The 17,684-nt window shown below is 40.8% G+C and overlaps 1 non-coding gene across 1 annotated transcript; it reads left to right on the plus strand.

Moving 5' to 3' along the window:
- Positions 1–17,028: 17,028 nt before the first annotated feature.
- LOC148561578 (small nucleolar RNA R71) lies at positions 17,029–17,136 on the plus strand. Its single transcript, XR_015888019.1, has one exon. It is a non-coding gene; the product is annotated as a small nucleolar RNA R71 (small nucleolar RNA).
- The last annotated feature ends 548 nt before the right edge of the window (positions 17,137–17,684 follow it).

The following is a 17,684-nucleotide window of genomic DNA, read 5'->3' on the forward strand; positions in this document are numbered from 1 at the left end:
TCAGAATGGACCATCCTGGATATATTCTATGATGGTTTATCTGAGCTATCAAAGATGTCACTGGACACTTCTGCAGGTGGATCCATTCACCTAAAGAAAACGCCTGCAGAAGCTCAAGAACTCATTAACATGGTTGCTAATAACCAGTTCATGTACACTTCTGAAAGAAATCCTGTGAATAATGGGACGCCTATGAAGAAGGGAGTTCTTGAAGTTGATACTCTGAATGCCATATTGGCTCAGAATAAAATATTGACTCAGCAAGTCAATATGATCTCTCAGAGTCTGCATGGAATGCAAGCTGCATCCAACAGTACTCAAGAGGCATCTTCTGAAGAAGAAGCCTATGATCCTGAGAACCCTGCAATAGCAGAGGTGAATTACTTAGGTGAACCTTATGGAAACACCTATAACTCAACATGGAGAAATCATCCAAATTTCTCATGGAAGGATCAAAAGCCCCAACAAGGCTTTAATAATGGTGGAAGAAACAGGTTTAGCAATAGCAAGCCTTTTCCATCATCAACTCAGCAACAGACAGAGAACTCTGAACAAAATGCTTCTAATTTAGCAAATCTAGTCTCTGATCTATCTAAGGCCACTGTAAGTTTCATGAATGAAACAAGATCTTCCATTAGAAATCTGGAAGCACAAGTGGGCCAGCTGAGTAAAAGGATCACTGAAATCCCTCCTAGTACTCTCCCAAGCAATACAGAAAAGAATCCAAAAGGAGAGTGCAAGGCCATTGACATAAGCGCCATGGCCGAACCTGTGAGGAGAGGAGAGGACGTGAATCCCAAGGAGGAAGACCTCCTGGGACGTCCAGTGGTCAATAAGGAGCTTCCCTCTGAGGAACCAAAGGACTCTGAGGCTCATCTAGCGACCATAGAGATTCCATTGAACCTCTTTATGCCCTTCATGAGCTCTGATGAGTATTCCTCTTCTGAAGAGAATGAGGATGTTACTGAAGAGCAAAATGCCAAGTTTCTTGGTGCAATCATGAAGCTGAATGCCAAATTATTTGGCATTGATACTTGGGAAGTTGAACCTCCCTTGTTCATCAATGAACTAAGTGATCTGGATCACCTGACATTTCCTCAGAAGAGACAGGATCCTGGAAAGTTCATAATACCCTGCACCATAGGCACCATGATCTTTAAGGCTCTGTGTGACCTTGGTTCAGGAATAAACCTCATGCCCCTCTCTGTAATAGAGAAACTGGGAATCTATGGGGTGCAAGCTGCTAAAATCTCATTAGAGATGGCAGACAGCTCAAGAAAACAGGCATATGGACAAGTAGAGGACGTGTTAGTAAAGGTTGAAGGCCTTTACATCCCTGCTGATTTCATAGTCCTGGATACTGGAAAGGAAGAGGATGAATCCATCATCCTAGGAAGACCTTTCCTGGCCACAGCAAGAGCTGTGATTGATGCTGACAGAGGTGAAATATTCCTTCAATGGAATGAGAAGTCCCTTGTGTTTAAAACTCAAGGATCTCCCTCTGCAACCATGGAGAGGAAGCAGAAAAAGCTTCTCTCCAAGCAGAGTCAACCCGAGCCCCCACAGTCAAACTCTAAGTTTGGTGTTGGGAGGCCACAACCAAACTCTAAGTTTGGTGTTGAACTCCCATATCCAAACTCTAAGTTTGGTGTTGGAGAGTCTCAACAAAGCTCTGCACATCTGTGAGGCTCCATGAGAGCCCACTGTCAAGCTATTGACATTAAAGAAGCGCTTGTTGGGAGGCAACCCAATGTTTATCTAATTCTTATTTTTATTGTTTTTCATGTTTTCTTAGGTTCATGATCATGTGGAGTCACAAAATAAATATAAAAATTGAAAACGGAATCAAAAACAGCAGAAGAAAAATTACACCCTGGAGGAGCATCTGTCTGGCGTTCAGCGCCAGAACAGAGCATGGTTCTGGCGTTCAACGCCAGAAATGGCACACAGATGGGCGTTGAACGCCCAAAATGGCCACCAACCTGGCGCTGAACGCCCAGAGTTGAATACAAAGGCATTTTTACATGCCTAATGGGTGCAGGGATGTAAATCCTTGAACACCTCAGGATCTGTGGACCCCACAGGATCACTCAGGATCTGTGGACCCCACAGGACCCACTCAGGATCTGTGGACCCCACAGGATCCCCACCTACCTCCACTCACTTCTTCTCACCACTCTCTTTCACACAACCCCATAAACACTCTTACCCAAAAACCCTTCACCAATCACCTCAAACTCTCTTCCCCATCACCTCTTCACCACTCACATCCACCCACTCTTCCCCATAAACCTACCTCATAAACTTCACCTACCTTCAAAATTCAAAACCAATTTCCCACCCAAACCCACCCATATGGCCGAACCTTAACCCCCCTCCCTTCCCTATATAAAGACCTCCATTCTTCATCAAATTCACACAACACACCCCTCTACACTCCTCTTGGCCGAAACCACATCTCCCTCTCCCTCTCCATATTTCTTCTTCTTCTTCTTCTATTCTTTTGTTTATTGCTCGAGGGCGAGCAATATTCTAAGTTTGGTGTGGTAAAAGCATAAGCTTTTTGTTTTTCCATTACCATTGATGGCACCCAAGACCGGAGAATCCTCTAGAAGAGGGAAAGGGAAGATAAAAGCTTCCACATCCGAGTCATGGGAGATGGAAAGGTTCATCTCCAAAGCCCATCAAGACCACTTCTATGATGTTGTGGCCAAGAAGAAGGTGATCCCTGAGGTCCCTTTCAAACTCAAAAGAAATGAGTATCTGGATATCCGACATGAAATTCAAAGAAGAGGTTGGGAAGTTCTAACAAATCCCATCCAACAAGTCGGCATCCTAATGGTTCAAGAGTTCTATGCCATTGCATGGATCACCAAGAACCATGATCAAAGTAAGAACCCGGATCCAAAGAACTATGTTACAATGGTTCGGGGGAAATACTTAGATTTTAGTCCGGAAAATGTGAGGTTGGCGTTCAATTTGCCATACATGGAAGAGAACGCACGCCCCTACACAAGGAGAGTCAACTTTGATCAAAGGTTGGACCAAGTCCTTATGGACATATGTGTAGAAGGAGCTCAATGGAAGATTGACTCCAAAGGCAAGCCGGTTCAACTAAGAAGATTGGACCTCAAGCCTATAGCTAGAGGATGGTTGGAGTTTATTCAATGCTCAATCATTCCCACTAGCAACCGCTCTGAAGTTACTATAGACCGGGCCATCATGATCCATAGCATCATGATTGGAGAAGAGGTGGAAGTTCATGAGATTATACCTTAAGAACTCTACAAGGTGGCTGACAAGTCATCCACCATGGCAAGGTTAGCCTTTCCTCACCTCATTTGCCACCTATGCAATTCAGCTGGGATTGACATAGAGGGAGATATCCTCATTAAAGAGGAAAAGCCCATCACTAAGAAAAAGATGGAGCAAGCAAGAGAGCCCACTCATGGAGCTCAAGAGGCGTATGAAGCTCATCACCATGAGATCCCAGAAATGCCTCAAATGCACTTTCCTCCACAAAATTATTGGGAGCAAATCAACACCTCCCTAGGAGAATTGAGTTCCAATATGGGACAACTAAGGGTGGAACATCAAGAGCACTCCATCATGCTTCATGAGATAAGAGAAGATCAAAAAGCAATGAGGGAGGAGCAACAAAGACAAGGAAGAGACATAGAAGAGCTCAAGGACATAATTGGTTCCTCAAGAAGGAAACGCCACCATCACTAAGGTGGATTCATTCCTTGTTCTTGTTTCTTCTGTTTTTCGTTTCTATGTTATGTGCTTATCTATGTTTGTGTCTTCATTACATGATCATTAGTAGTTAGTAACTTTGTCTTAAAGTTATGAATGTCCTATGAATCCATCACCTCTCTTAAATGAAAAATGTTTTAATTCAAAAGAACAAGAAGTACATGAGTTTCAAATTTATCCTTGAACTTAGCTTAATTATATTGATGTGGTGACAATGCTTCTTGTTTTCTGAATGTATGCTTGAACAGTGCATATGTCTTTTGAAGTTGTTGTTTAAGAATGTTAAATATGTTGGCTCTTGAAAGAATGATGACTAGGAGACATGTTATTTGATAATCTGAAAAATCATAAAAACGATTCTTGAAGCAAGAAAAAGCAGTGAATACAAAAGCTTGCAGAAAAAAAAAGGGGGCGAAAAAAAATAGAAAAAAAAATAATAATAAAGAAAAAGAAAAAGCAAGCAGAAAAAGCCAATAACCCTTAAAACCAAAAGGCAAGGGCAAATAAAAAAGGGATCCCAAGGCTTTGAGCATCAGTGGATAGGAGGGCCTAAAGGAATAAAATCCTGGTCTAAGCGGCTAAACCAAGTTGTCCCTATCCATGTGCTTGTGGCGTGTAGGTGTCAAGTGAAAACTTGAGACTGAGCGGTTAAAGTCAAGGTCCAAAGCAAAAGAAGAGTGTGCTTAAGAACCCTGGACACCTCTAATTGGGGACTTTAGCAAAGCTGAGTCACAATCTGAAAAGGTTCACCCAATTATGTGTCTGTGGCATTTATGTATCCGGTGGTAATACTGAAAAACAAAGTGCTTAGGGCCACGGCCAAGACTCATAAAGAAGCTGTGTTCAAGAATCATCATACTGAACTAGGAGAGTCAATAACACTATTCGAAATCTGAAGTTCCTATAGATGCCAATCATTCTGAACCTCAATGGATAAAGTGAGATGCCAAAACTATTCAAGAGGCAAAAAGCTATAAGTCCCGCTCATATGATTGCAGCTATGTTTCATTGATAGTTTGGAATTTATAGTATATTCTCTTCTTTTTATCCTATTTGATTTTCAGTTGCTTGGGGACAAGCAACAATTTAAGTTTGGTGTTGTGATGAGCGGATAATTTATATGCTTTTTGACATTGTTTTTAGTATGTTTTTAGTAGGATCTAGTTACTTTTAGGGATGTTTACATTAGTTTTTATGTTAAATTCATATTTCTGGACTTTACTATGAGTTTGTGTGTTTTTCTGTAATTTTAGGTATTTTCTGGCTGAAATTGAGGGACTTGAGCAAAAATCAGATTCAGAGGTTGAAGAAGGACTGCTGATGCTGTTGGATTCTGACCTCCCTGCACTCAAAGTGGATTTTCTAGAGCTACAGAACTCAAAATGGCACGCTTCCAATTGCGTTGGAAATTAGACATCCAGGGCTTTCCAGCAATATATAATAGTTTATACTTTGGCCAAGAATTGACGACGTAAACCGGCGTTCAACGCCAGCCTTCTACCCAAATCTGGTGTCCAGCGCCAGAAAAGGATCCAAAACCAGAGTTGAACGCCCAAACTGGCACAGAAACTGGCGTTCAACTCCACAAATGGCCTCTTCACGTGCAACACTCAGGCTCAGCCCAAACACACACCAAGTGGGCCCCGGAAGTGGATTTATGCATCAATTACTTACTCATGTAAACCCTAGTAGCTAGTTTATTATAAATAGGACCTTTTACTGTTGTATTAGGCATCTTTTGATCATCTTAGGATCTTAGGATCATCTTTGAATGCATTGTTCTTAGATCAAGGGGGCTGGCCATCTCGGCCATGCCTGGACCTTTCACTTATGTATTTTCAACGGTAGAGTTTCTGCACTCTATAGATTAAGGTGTGGAGCTCTGCTGTTCCTCAAAGATTAATGCAAAGCACTTCTATTTTCTATTCAATTCATCTTATTTCACTTCTAAGATATCCATTCGCACCAAAGAACGTGATGAAGGTGATGATTATGTGTGACGCTCATCATCCTTCTCCCTTATGAACGCGTGCCTGACAAACACTTCTGTTCTACATGAAATAAGCTAGAATGAGTATCTCTTAGATCTCCTAACCAGAATCTTCGTGGCGTAAGCTAGAATGATGGCGGCATTCAAGAGAATCCGGAAAGTCTAAACCTTGTCTGTGGTATTCCGAGTAGGATTCAATGATTGAATGACTGTGACGAGCTCCTAACTCGCGATTGCAGGGCGTTAGTGACAGACGCAAAAGGATAGTAAATCCTATTCCAGCATGATCGAGAACCGACAGATGAATAGCCGTGCCGTGACAGGGTGCGTGAGCATATTATTCACAGAGAGGATAAGATGAAGCCATTGGCAAGGGTGATGCCTCCAGACGATTAGCCGTGCCGTGACAGGGCATTGGATCATTTTCCCGTGAGATGAACGAAAGTAGCCGTTGACAGTGGTGATGTATCACATAAAGCCAGCCATGGAAAGGAGTAAGACTGATTGGATGAAGATAGCAGGAAAGCAGAGGTTCAGAGGAACGAAAAGCATCTCCATTCGCTTATCTGAAATTTCTACCAATGATTTACATAAGTATCTCTATCCCTATTCTATTATTTATTATTCGAAAACATCTTCATTACTTTATATCTGCCTGACTGAGATTTACAAGGTGACCATAGCTTGCTTCATACCAACAATCTCCGTGGGATTCGACCCTTACTCACGTAAGGTATTACTTGGACGACCCAGTGCACTTGCTGGTTAGTTGTATTGAAGTTGTGACAATTATGTATTGAGATCAGCGCACCAAGTTGCTCACGTTGCCAGGGATTGTTTGAGCCTGGACATCACAATTTCGTGCACCAATGAGGCAACAAAGAACAACTTCAGAGCAAATGGTCAAAGGGCAAAGCATTATCTGGGAGGCCCTTGGGACAAAGAGAAGGAGATTCAGAAATTAAGTTGAGCAAGAATGAAGGATGTCAAGCTAGTGACATTAAAAGAGCGCTTGTTGGGAGGCAACCCAACCAGAGGTAGTTTTTTTTCCCAAACTATTTCAATAAAAAGGTTAAGTAGACTTATCTGTATTGCAAGGAGCTAAGTTTGATGTTGCACACCAAAATAATTTAAGGGTGAATGAAGGATGCTAAGTTTGGTGTTCAACCAAAAATCTCATTTAAAAACACATTTCAACCCTCTGCATAACTGGTTACTAGCTCCAAGCAATTAGGGAAATCACCAAACCATTGTCTGTCTTCTAGTTTTTAGTTTTATTACTTCTTCTAGTTGTTAGTTTTATTACTTTTAGCAAAAGCACATGGTTTCATGTAACTGATGCATCTTAGACAGTAGGAAGGGACTAAGTTTGGTGTTTCCTCAGCAAAGTAAGTTCAAGAATCTACAATAATTCATGCATGCTAACCATCTGCCTAAGTTCTTGAAAAAAAAAGAACAAGCAACTTCCCATAATTATGCAGAAAAAGATACTCAACCTCTTGAAAGAATCATCACCAAGGGAAATACAAAAGTAAAAGATGATGATGACTGATAAATCTCAATTTTGTGGTTTATCTTGTGCTTAATTTGGGGAATTTTATCACCTTTTCCCACATTTATTCAATGAAATAGCATGGTTTTGCAATTCTCCTTTGATTTGTGCTTAAATGTGAAAACTTGCTTTTTAGGTCTTAAAATAGCTAAATTTAACTCACTTTAATTCTATTCGATGCCTTGATATGTTTGTTAAGTGGTTTTAGGTTTAGAAGGAAAAGATTGGATTGAAGGAATGAAGAAAAAGCATGCAAAGTAAGAGAACTCATGAAGAAATGAAGGAACTGCAAAGCTGTCAAGCTTGACCTCTTCACACTCAATTGATCATAACTTGAGCTAGAGAGGTCCAAATGAGGTGGTTCTAGTTGCATTGGAAAGCTGACATCCGGGGTTTCAAAATGATATAAAATTTGATACAGTTGCTTTGCGTTTAGAGATGCTCATGTGCACTGTATGCGTACATGCTTATGTTGCACGTGGGTCCATTTTAGGCAACTCATTGGGGGCAATTTCTGAAGCATTTTAGGCCCAATCCAACTCATTTATGATGCTATTGAACCCAAAGATTGAAGGGAGAATGAGCCAAGTAGCCATAGTTTAGTTTTCATCATGTTTTAGGATAAAATTCTAGAGAGAGAGGCTCTCTCCTCTCTCTAGATTTAGGATAGAAATTAGGATAAAGTTAGTTTAATCACTCTCCAATTTCTCTTTCAATTCTTGTTTTGATTTTAATTCTCATTCTATTTTAATGTTCTACTGTCTTAATCTTCTTAGTTTCTCTTGTTAATTTCTTATTTTTCCTCTTTTATGTTGATGAACATTGTTGGATCTTGATTTCTTTGAATGCAATCTTATGTTTCCATGCTCTTTTATGTTTATCTTAGTCGTTATTGTTTATTTCTTGCTTGTGGTAGTCATGGGTTTCCCTAATTCTAGCATTTTGTGATGTTTACTTTTATTGCACTCCAGGTGTTTGTTAAAATATTTACACTAGTTTTGAGTAGTTTTCTTGACTCTTGGCCTAGGCTAAGGGAATTGAGTGACCTTGAGTCATTGGGTCTCATTGAATTGGTGATTTGAGAACCCTTGGTGATCAATTTGATACCCATTGACACTAACCCACTACTAATCTAATTAGTAGATAGGTTGGGACTTATGGGTTGATGTTGATTAAGCCATTTGATATACTTCAAGTATAGAAGTACACTTAATGAGCTTGGTTCCTCATAATTATCAATATTTGGTTTGTAGACAAGGATGGTGATCTCAATTACCTATGTCTAGCCAAGTGTACCTTTCCTTTATTTCATTAGTTTGTGTCATTTTTTCTTTCTTGTCATTTTATTTTTCTTGCCATATACTTTTCTTGCAAAAATATAAAATCAAACCCCTTGCATCCTCATAGCCAATAATTGAGCACTTCATTGTAATTCCTTGTGAGATGACCCGATGTCTAAATACTTCGGTTAATTCTTGTTCTGAGGGTTACCTGAAACTGTAGGTCGATATCGGATGATATCTTCTGTACTGAACGGATGAGATCTTCGGATGACGTGTCCGGTTCGCTGGTAGCGGCCGGAGCTGTTATGTCCGACTTGTTGGACTGGCTGCACTTCTGATCCTTGGTCACCGGAGGGTGGGGGGTACCTGCAAGAGACTCCGATACTTAAGTTAGCACGGGTATTAAGCAGGTTTATTGTAGAATCAGAGTATGAGTTATACTTGGGTGCTCTAGTGTATTTATAGTAGTGTGGGCTGACCTTTCTAATAAGATAAGTTAGTTATCTTATCTTATCTTATCTTATTTTGGGTGAAGTCAGCTTATCTTCAAGGGAACCGCCTTTATCTCTATAGGCTTGGATTGCCTTTGGATTTGGGTCGTGTTCCTCTATTTGGGCCCTTTACTGGGCTTTCCTGTTGATTTAGCCGATCTCTTTAAGAAGAGATCGGGTAGTCGGACCTGAAGAGGTCGGTCGCCATGTCGCTAAACATCCCGGGTCAAACAGCTCGACCCAGGGTATGAACAATGCCCCCACTTGAGCTCGGTCTTCTGCTTTGAGGTCGAGTTTTTTGACTTCAAACTTTTTATAGCGAAGCCGAACTCGAGCATTTTTGTCGATTCCTTTCTTTGTAGAGCTTTTTGAATGTAGAACGTTTTTCCTCTAAAAACGCGTGCCTTTGTATTAGCGCTTCGTTCTAGGTAACGTGCGAGGGTTTAATACCTTCATTAATTGGTATTAATTGCCCCGTTTCTCTTGGCTTTATTTTGAATTTTGCTTCCTCATAAAAACGGTTTCTCTTATTCCTTTTTCTTTGTAACTCCTTCGTTCTCTCTATCTCTGTCTTTTCTTGCGTTGCGGTGCCTTCAAGTGGTCCAGCGATTCTTTTCTTTCTACTTCTTCTGGAACTTCTCATTTCTCCAGGTTAGTTCCATTTTGCAATTACTTTTCTCTTTCGTTGCTTTGGCTTTGGTTTTGTGGTGAAGTTTTGATTTTGCTTGGAGAAAGTTTGGATCTTTCTGTTTTTGTTGCGGCTAATTGCTGTTGTATTGTGTGTTCTGGGAGTTTCTTCGTCTTTCGTATGAACTTTTTTGCTTTTCCTGTCGCTTTTTAGGGCTTTTGCATGTTGTCACCGTTTCTACTTGTGCTTTTGATGATGGTTTTTGTTTGATTCTGAAAAAGATTGTGTCTTTGATGATTTTCTGCTTGGCATTTTTGATGTCGACGATGCTTTTTGTTGATAGATTGTAGAAAGATAGTGGCTTAGATGACTTCTGTGTTTTTACTTCTCTTTTTCAAAATGTTTGTCTACTTGAAATCTTCTTTTCTTGTTTGGGAAATGCCGGGACGTAAGCTGTGGATTTTTCCTGAAATCTTGCTTTGTCACTGCCTCCAAAGGATGCCCCAGGACTTAGGTTTGAGTCTTGGGGTTTTCCTTTTATGTCTGTATCATATTAGTTGAGTTGCTTTGCCCTTCCTCCGAGATGTTTTTTAGTGATCCAATCTTCTTTTCTTTTTGTAGGATTAGTTGGCCTCATGTCTTCTCGCAATAACGTTGTAGAGATGTCTTCCAAAGTTCCCGAGGAGATGTCCGATTGGCTGGACTCCCTTGTCCTAATGTGTGTCTCTGTCGTGGATGCTGAATTTTGTGTAGAGCTGAGGAAACGTGGTGCTCTAATCTCAATTCATGATTTGTCACAACTTCGATACAACTAACCAGCAAGTGCACTGGGTCGTCCAAGTAATAAACCTTACGTGAGTAAGGGTCGATCCTACGAAGATTGTTGGTATGAAGCAAGCTATGGTCACCTTGTAAATCTCAGTCAGGCGGATAATAATTGATTATGGAGTTTTCGAACATAAATAATAATTAAACAGAAAATAAGGATAGAAACACTTATGAAATTCATTGGTGAGAATTTCAGATAAGCGTGTAGAGATGCTTTCGTTCCTCTGAATCTCTGCTTTCCCGCTGTCTTCATCCAATCAGTCTTACTCCTTTCCATGGCTGGCTTTATGCAAGGGCATCACCGTTGTCAATGGTTACATCCCCTCCTCTTGTGAAAATGGTCCAAATGCTCTGTCACAGCACGGCTAATCATCTGAGGTTCTCGATCATGCTGGAATAGGATTCACCCTCCTTTTGCGTCTGTTACTACGCCCAGAACTCGTGAGTTTGAAGCTCGTCACAGTCATTCAATCCCTGAATCCTACTCAGAATACCATAGACAAGGTTTAGACTTTTCGGATTCTCATAAATGCCGCCATCAATCTAGCTTACACCACGAAGATTCTGATTAAGAGATCTAAGAGATACTCATTCAATCTAAGGTAGAACGGAAGTGGTTGTCAGGCACGCGTTCATAAGGAATGATGATGATTGTCACATTCATCACATTCAGGTTGAAGTGCGAATGAATATCTTAGAAGTGGAACAAGTTGAATTGAATAGAAAAACAGTAGTACTTTGCATTAATCTTTGAGGAACAGCAGAGCTCCACACCTTAATCTATGGAGTGTAGAAACTCTACCGTTGAAAATACATACGTGATAATGGAGTTCATTGGTCTCGGCCGCAGAGGGGAACCGGAGTAACCAAGACTCTATGATCTGTTGATAAAACTCAGGATGTCTAATACAATAATAAAAAGTTCTATTTATAATAAACTAGTCACTAGGGTTTACAGAAGTAAGTAATTGATGCATAAATCCACTTCTGGGGGCCGCTTGGTTTGTGCTTGGGCTGAGCTTGAATGTTACACGTGCAGAGGCTCTTTCTGGAGTTGAACGCCAGGTCGTAACATATTTCTGGCGTTCAACTCTGGTTTGTGACTTGTTTCTGGCGTTTAACTCCAGACAGCAGCGTAGAACTGGCTTTCAACGCCATTTTATGTCGTCTGAACTCGGCCAAAGTATAGACTATTATACATTGCTGGAAAGCTCCGGATGTCTATGTTTCAACGCAATTGGAAGCGCGCCATTTTGAGTTTTGTAGCTCCAGAAAATCCACTTTGAGTGCAGGGAGGTCAGAATCCAACAACATCAACAGTCCTTCTTCAACCTCTGAATCTGATTTTTGCTCAAGTCCCTCAATTTCAGCCAGAAAATACCTAAAATCACAGAAAAACACACAAAATCATAGTAAAGTCCAGAAATGTGAATTTAACATAAAAACTAATAAAAACATCCCTAAAAGTAACTAGATTCTACTAAAAACATACTAAAAACAATGCCAAAAAGCGTATAAATTATCCGCTCATCACAACACCAAATTTAAATTGTTGCTTGTCCCCAAGCAACTGAAAATCAAATAGGATAAAAAGAAGAGAATATACTATAAATTCCAAACTATCAATGAAATATAGCTCCAATTAAATGAGCGGGACTTGTAGCTTTTTGCCTCTTGAATAGTTTTGGCATCTCACTTTATCCATTGAAGTTCAGAATGATTGGCATCTATAGGAACTCAGAGTTCAGATAGTGTTATTGATTCTCCTAGTTCAGTATGATGATTCTTGAACACAGCTATTTTATGAGTCTTGGCTGTGGCCCTAAGCACTTTGTTTCCCAGTATTACCACCGGATACATAAATGCCACAGACACATAACTGGGTAAACCTTTTCAGATTGTGACTCAGCTTTGCTAAAGTCCCCAATTAGAGGTGTCCAGGGTTCTTAAGCACACTCTTTTTTTTTTGCTTTGAACCTTGACTTTAACCGCTCAGTCTCAAGTTTTCACTTGACACCTTCACGCCACAAGCACATGGTTAGGGACAGCTTGGTTTAGCCGCTCAGGCCAGGATTTTATTCCTTTAGGCCCTCCTATCCACTGATGCTCAAAGCCTTGGGATCCTTTTTATTTATCCTTGCCTTTTGGTTTTAAGGGTTATTGGATTTTTTCTCTTGCCTCTTGGTTTTAAGAGCTTTTGGCTTTTTCTGCTTGCTTTTTCTTTTTCTTTTTTTTTTGCCTATTTTTTTTTTCTGCAAGCTTTGTTCTTTGCTGCTTTTTCTTGCTTCAAGAATCATTTTTATGATTTTTCAGATTATCAAATAACATGTCTCCTAGTCATCATTCTTTCAAGAGCCAACATATTTAACATTCTTAAACAACAACTTCAAAAGACATATGCACTGTTCAAGCATTCATTCAGAAAACAAGAAGCATTGTCACCACATCAATATAATTAAACTAAGTTCAAGGATAAATTTGAAACTCATGTACTTCTTGTTCTTTTGAATTAAAACAGTTTTCATTTAAGAGAGGTGATGGATTCATAGGACATTCATAACTTTAAGACAAAGTTACTAACTACTAATGATCATGTAATGAAGACACAAACATAGATAAGCACTTAACATAGAGAAAACGAAAAACAGAAAGTGAGAACAAGGAATGAGTCCACCTTAGTGATGGTGGTGTTTTCTTCTTGAGGAACCAATGATGTCCTTGAGCTCTTGTATGTCTCTTCCTTGTCTTTGTTGCTCCTCCCTCATTGCTTTTTGATCTTCTCTAATTTCATGAAGGATGATGGAGTGCTCTTGATGTTCCATCCTTAGTTGTCCCATGTTGGAACTTAATTCTCCTAGGGAGGTGTTGATTTGCTCCCAATAGTTTTGTGGAGAAAAATGCATTTGACGCATCTCCAGGATCTCATGGTGATGAGCTTCTTGTGCCTCTTGAGCTCCATGAATGGGCTCTCTTGCTTGCTCCATCTTTTTCTTAGTGATGGGCTTCTCTTCCTTAATGTGAATGTCTTCTTCTATGAATGCTCCAGCTGAGTAACATAGATAGCAAATAAGATGAGGAAAAGCTAGCCTTGCCCCAGGGGAGGGCTTTTCGGCTATTTTGTAGAGTTCAAGGGAGATGACTTCATGAACTTCTACTTCCTCTCCAATCATGATGCTATGGATCATGATGGCCCGATCCACAGTAACTTCAGATCAGTTGCTAGTGGGGATGATGGAGCGTTGGATGAACTCCAACCATCCTCTAGCCACAGGCTTGAGGTCCAGTCTTCTTAGTTGAATCGGCTTGCCTTTGGAGTCAATCTTCCATTGAGCTCCTTCCACACATATGTCCATGAGGACTTGGTCCAACCTTTGATTAAAGTTGACCCTTCTGGTATAGGGGGCTCATCTCCTTGCATCATAGGCAAGTTAAACGCCAGCCTCACATTCTCCGGACTAAAATCTAAGTATTTCCCCCGAACCATTGTAACATAATTCTTTGGATTCAGGTTCTTACTTTGATCATGGTTCCTAGTGATCCATGCATTGACATAGAACTCTTGAACCATTTGGATGCTGACTTGTTGGATAGGATTTGTTAGAACTTCCCAACCTCTTCTTTGGATTTCATGTCGGATCTCCGGATACTCATTTTTCTTGAGTTTGAAAGGGACCTCGGGGATCACCTTCTTCTTGGCCACAACATCATAGAAGTGGTCTTGATGAGCTTTGGAGATGAACCTTTCCATCTCCCATGACTCAGAGGTGGAAGCTTTTGTCTTCCCTTTCCCTTTTCTAGAGGATTCTCCGGTCTTGGGTGCCATCAATGGTAATGGAAAAACAAAAAGCTTATGCTTTTACCACACCAAACTTAGAATTTTGCTCGCCCTCGAGCAAGAGAAGAAAGAATAGATGAAGAAGAAGAAGAAAATATGGAGAGGAGGGGGGAGGTGTGTTTCGGCCAAGAAGAGAAAAGAGGGTTGTGTTGTGTGAAAATGAGGAAGAATGGAGGGTTATATATAGGGAAGGGAGGGGGGGTAAGTTCGGCCATTTAGGGTGGGTTTGGGTGGGAAATTGATTTTGAATTTTGAAGGTAGGTGGAGTTTATGAGGTAGGTTTATGGGGAAGAGTGGATGGATGTGAGTGGTGAAGAGGTGATGGGGAAGAGAGATTGAGGTGATTGGTGAAGGGTTTTGGGGAAGAGTGTTTATGGGATTGTGTGAAAGAGGGATGAGAAGAAGTGAGTGGAGGTAGGTGGGGATCCTGTGGGGTCCACAGATCCTGAGGTGATCCTGTAGGGTCCACAGATCCTGAGGTGCTTAAGGATTTACAACCTTGCACCCAATTAGGCATGCAAAATGCCTTTGCAGACAACTCTGGGCGTTTAGCGCCAGATTGGTGCTTGTTTTGGGCGTTGAACGCCCATTTGTAGCCTATTTCTGGCGTTGAACGCTAGAACCATGCTTGTTCTGGGCGTTCAGCGCCAGCTCTTCTCCAGGGTGCATTTCTGGTGTTCAAACGCCCAGATGCTGCCCATTTCTGGCGTTCAGCGCCAGAACCATGCTCTGTTCTGGCGTTGAACGCCCAAAACATGCTTCTTACTGGCGTTTAAACGCCAGTGAGGTCTTCCTCCAGGGTGTGATTTTTCTTCTGCTGTTTTTGATTCCGTTTTTAATTTTTATATTTATTTTGTGACTCCACATGATCATGAACCTAATAAAACATGAAAAACAATGAAAATTAGATAAATAAACATTGGGTTGCCTCCCAACAAGTGCTTCTTTAATGTCAATAGCTTGACAGTGGGCTCTCATGGAGCCTCACAAATGTGCAGAGCTTTGTTGAGACACCAAACTTAGAGTTTGGATATGGGAGTTCAACACCAAACTTAGAGTTTGGTTGTGGCCTCCCAACACCAAACTTAGAGTTTGACTGTGGGGGCTTTGTTTGACTCTGCTTTGAGAGAAGCTTTTTATGCTTCCTCTCCATGGATGTTGAGAGAGATCCTTGAGTTGTAAACACAAGGTTGTCCTAATTTATTTGAAGGATCAATTCTCCTCTGTCTACATCAATCACAGCTCTTGCTGTGGCTAGGAAAGGTCTTCCAAGGATGATAAATTCATCCTCATCCTTCCCAGTATCTAGGACTATGAAATCAGTAGGGATGTAAAGGCCTTCAACCTTTACTAACACGTCCTCTACTTGTCCATAAGCCTGTTTTCTTGAATTATCTGCCATCTCTAATGAGATTTTAGTGGCTTGCACTCCAATGATTCCCAGTTTCTCTATTACAGAAAGGGGCATGAGGTTTATTCCTGAACCAAGGTCACACAGAGCCTTAAAGATCATGGTGCCTATGGTACAAGGTATTAAGAACTTTCCAGGATCCTGTTTCTTCTGAGGCAATGTCAGTTGATCCAGATCACTTAGTTCATTGGTGAACAAGGGAGGTTCATCTTCCCAGGTTTCAATGCCAAATAATTTGGCATTCAGCTTCATGATTGCACCAAGGTACTTAGTAACTTGCTCTTCAGTAACATCCTCATTCTCTTCAGAAGAGAAATACTCATCAGAGCTCATGAATGGCATAAGGAGGTTTAATGGAATCTCAATGGTCTCTAGATGAGTCTCAGATTCCTTTGGTTCCTCAGAGGGAAGCTCCTTATTGATCACTGGACGTCCCAGGAGGTCTTCCTCACTGGGATTCACGTCCTCTCCCTCCCTTACAGGTTCGGCCATGGTAATTAATTCAATGGCCTTGCACTCTCCTTTTGGATTTTCTTCTGTATTGCTTGGGAGAGTACTAGGAGGGATTTCAGTGATCCTTTTACTCAGCTGGCCCACTTGTGCCTCCAAATTTCTAATGGAGGACCTTGTTTCATTCATGAAACTTATAGTGGCCTTAGATAGATCAGAGACTAAGTTTGCTAGATTAGAAGTATTTTGTTCAGAGTTCTCTGTCAGTTGCTGAGTGGATGATGGAAAAGGTTTACTATTGTTAAACCTGTATCTTCCACTATTATTAAAGCCTTGTTGAGGCTTTTGTTGATCCTTCCATGAGAGATTTGGATGATTTCTCCATGATGGATTATAGGTGTTTCCATAAGGTTCACCTAAGTAATTCACCTCTGCTATTGCAGGGTTCTCAGGATCATAAGCTTCTTCTTCAGAAGATGCCTCTTGAGTACTGTTGGATGCAGCTTGCATTCCATTCAGACTCTGAGAAATCATATTGACTTGCTGAGTCAATATTTTGTTCTGAGCCAATATGGCATTCAGAGTATCAATTTCAAGAACTCCCTTCTTCATAGGCGTCCCATTATTCACAGGATTCCTCTCAGAAGTGTACATGAACTGGTTATTAGCAACCATGTCAATGAGTTCTTGAGCTTCTGCAGGTGTTTTCTTTAGGTGAATAGATCCACCTGCAGAAGTATCCAATGACATCTTTGATAGCTCAGATAAACCATCATAGAATATATCCAGGATGGTCCATTCTGAAAGCATGTCAGAAGGACACTTTTTGGTCAGCTGCTTGTATCTTTCCCAAGCTTCATAGAGGGATTCACCTTCTTTCTGTCTGAAGGTTTGAACATCCACTCTAAGCTTGCTCAACTTTTGAGGAGGAAAGAACTTGGCTAAGAAAGCCGTGACCAGCTTATCCCAAGAGTTCAGGCTGTCTTTGGGTTGAGAGTCCAACCACACTCTAGCCTGTCTCTTACAGCAAAAGGGAAAAGCATGAGCCTGTAGACTTCAGGATTTACTCCATTAGTCTTAACAGTATCACAGATCTGCAAGAATTCAGTTAAGAACTGAAAAGGATCTTCAGATGGAAGTCCATGACACTTGCAGTTCTGTTGCATCAGAGAAACTAGCTGAGGTTTCAGCTCAAAGTTGTTTGCTCCAATGGCAGGAATGGAGATGCTTCTTCCATGTAAATTGGAATTAGGTGCAGTAAAGTCACCAAGCATTCTCCTTGCATTATTATTATTTTCGGCTGCCATCTCCTCTTCCTATTCGAAAATTTCTGAAAGGTTCTCTCTGGATTGTTGTAATTTAGCTTCTCTTATTTTCCTCTTCAGAGTCCTTTCAGGTTCTGGATCTGCTTTAACAAGAATATTCTTGTCCTTGCTCCTGCTCATATGACAAAGAAGAGG

Source organism: Arachis ipaensis, chromosome B6 (assembly GCF_059453495.1).
Source record: "Arachis ipaensis isolate K30076 ecotype BB chromosome B6, ASM5945349v1, whole genome shotgun sequence".
In the NCBI taxonomy this organism is placed as follows: Eukaryota; Viridiplantae; Streptophyta; class Magnoliopsida; order Fabales; family Fabaceae; genus Arachis; species Arachis ipaensis.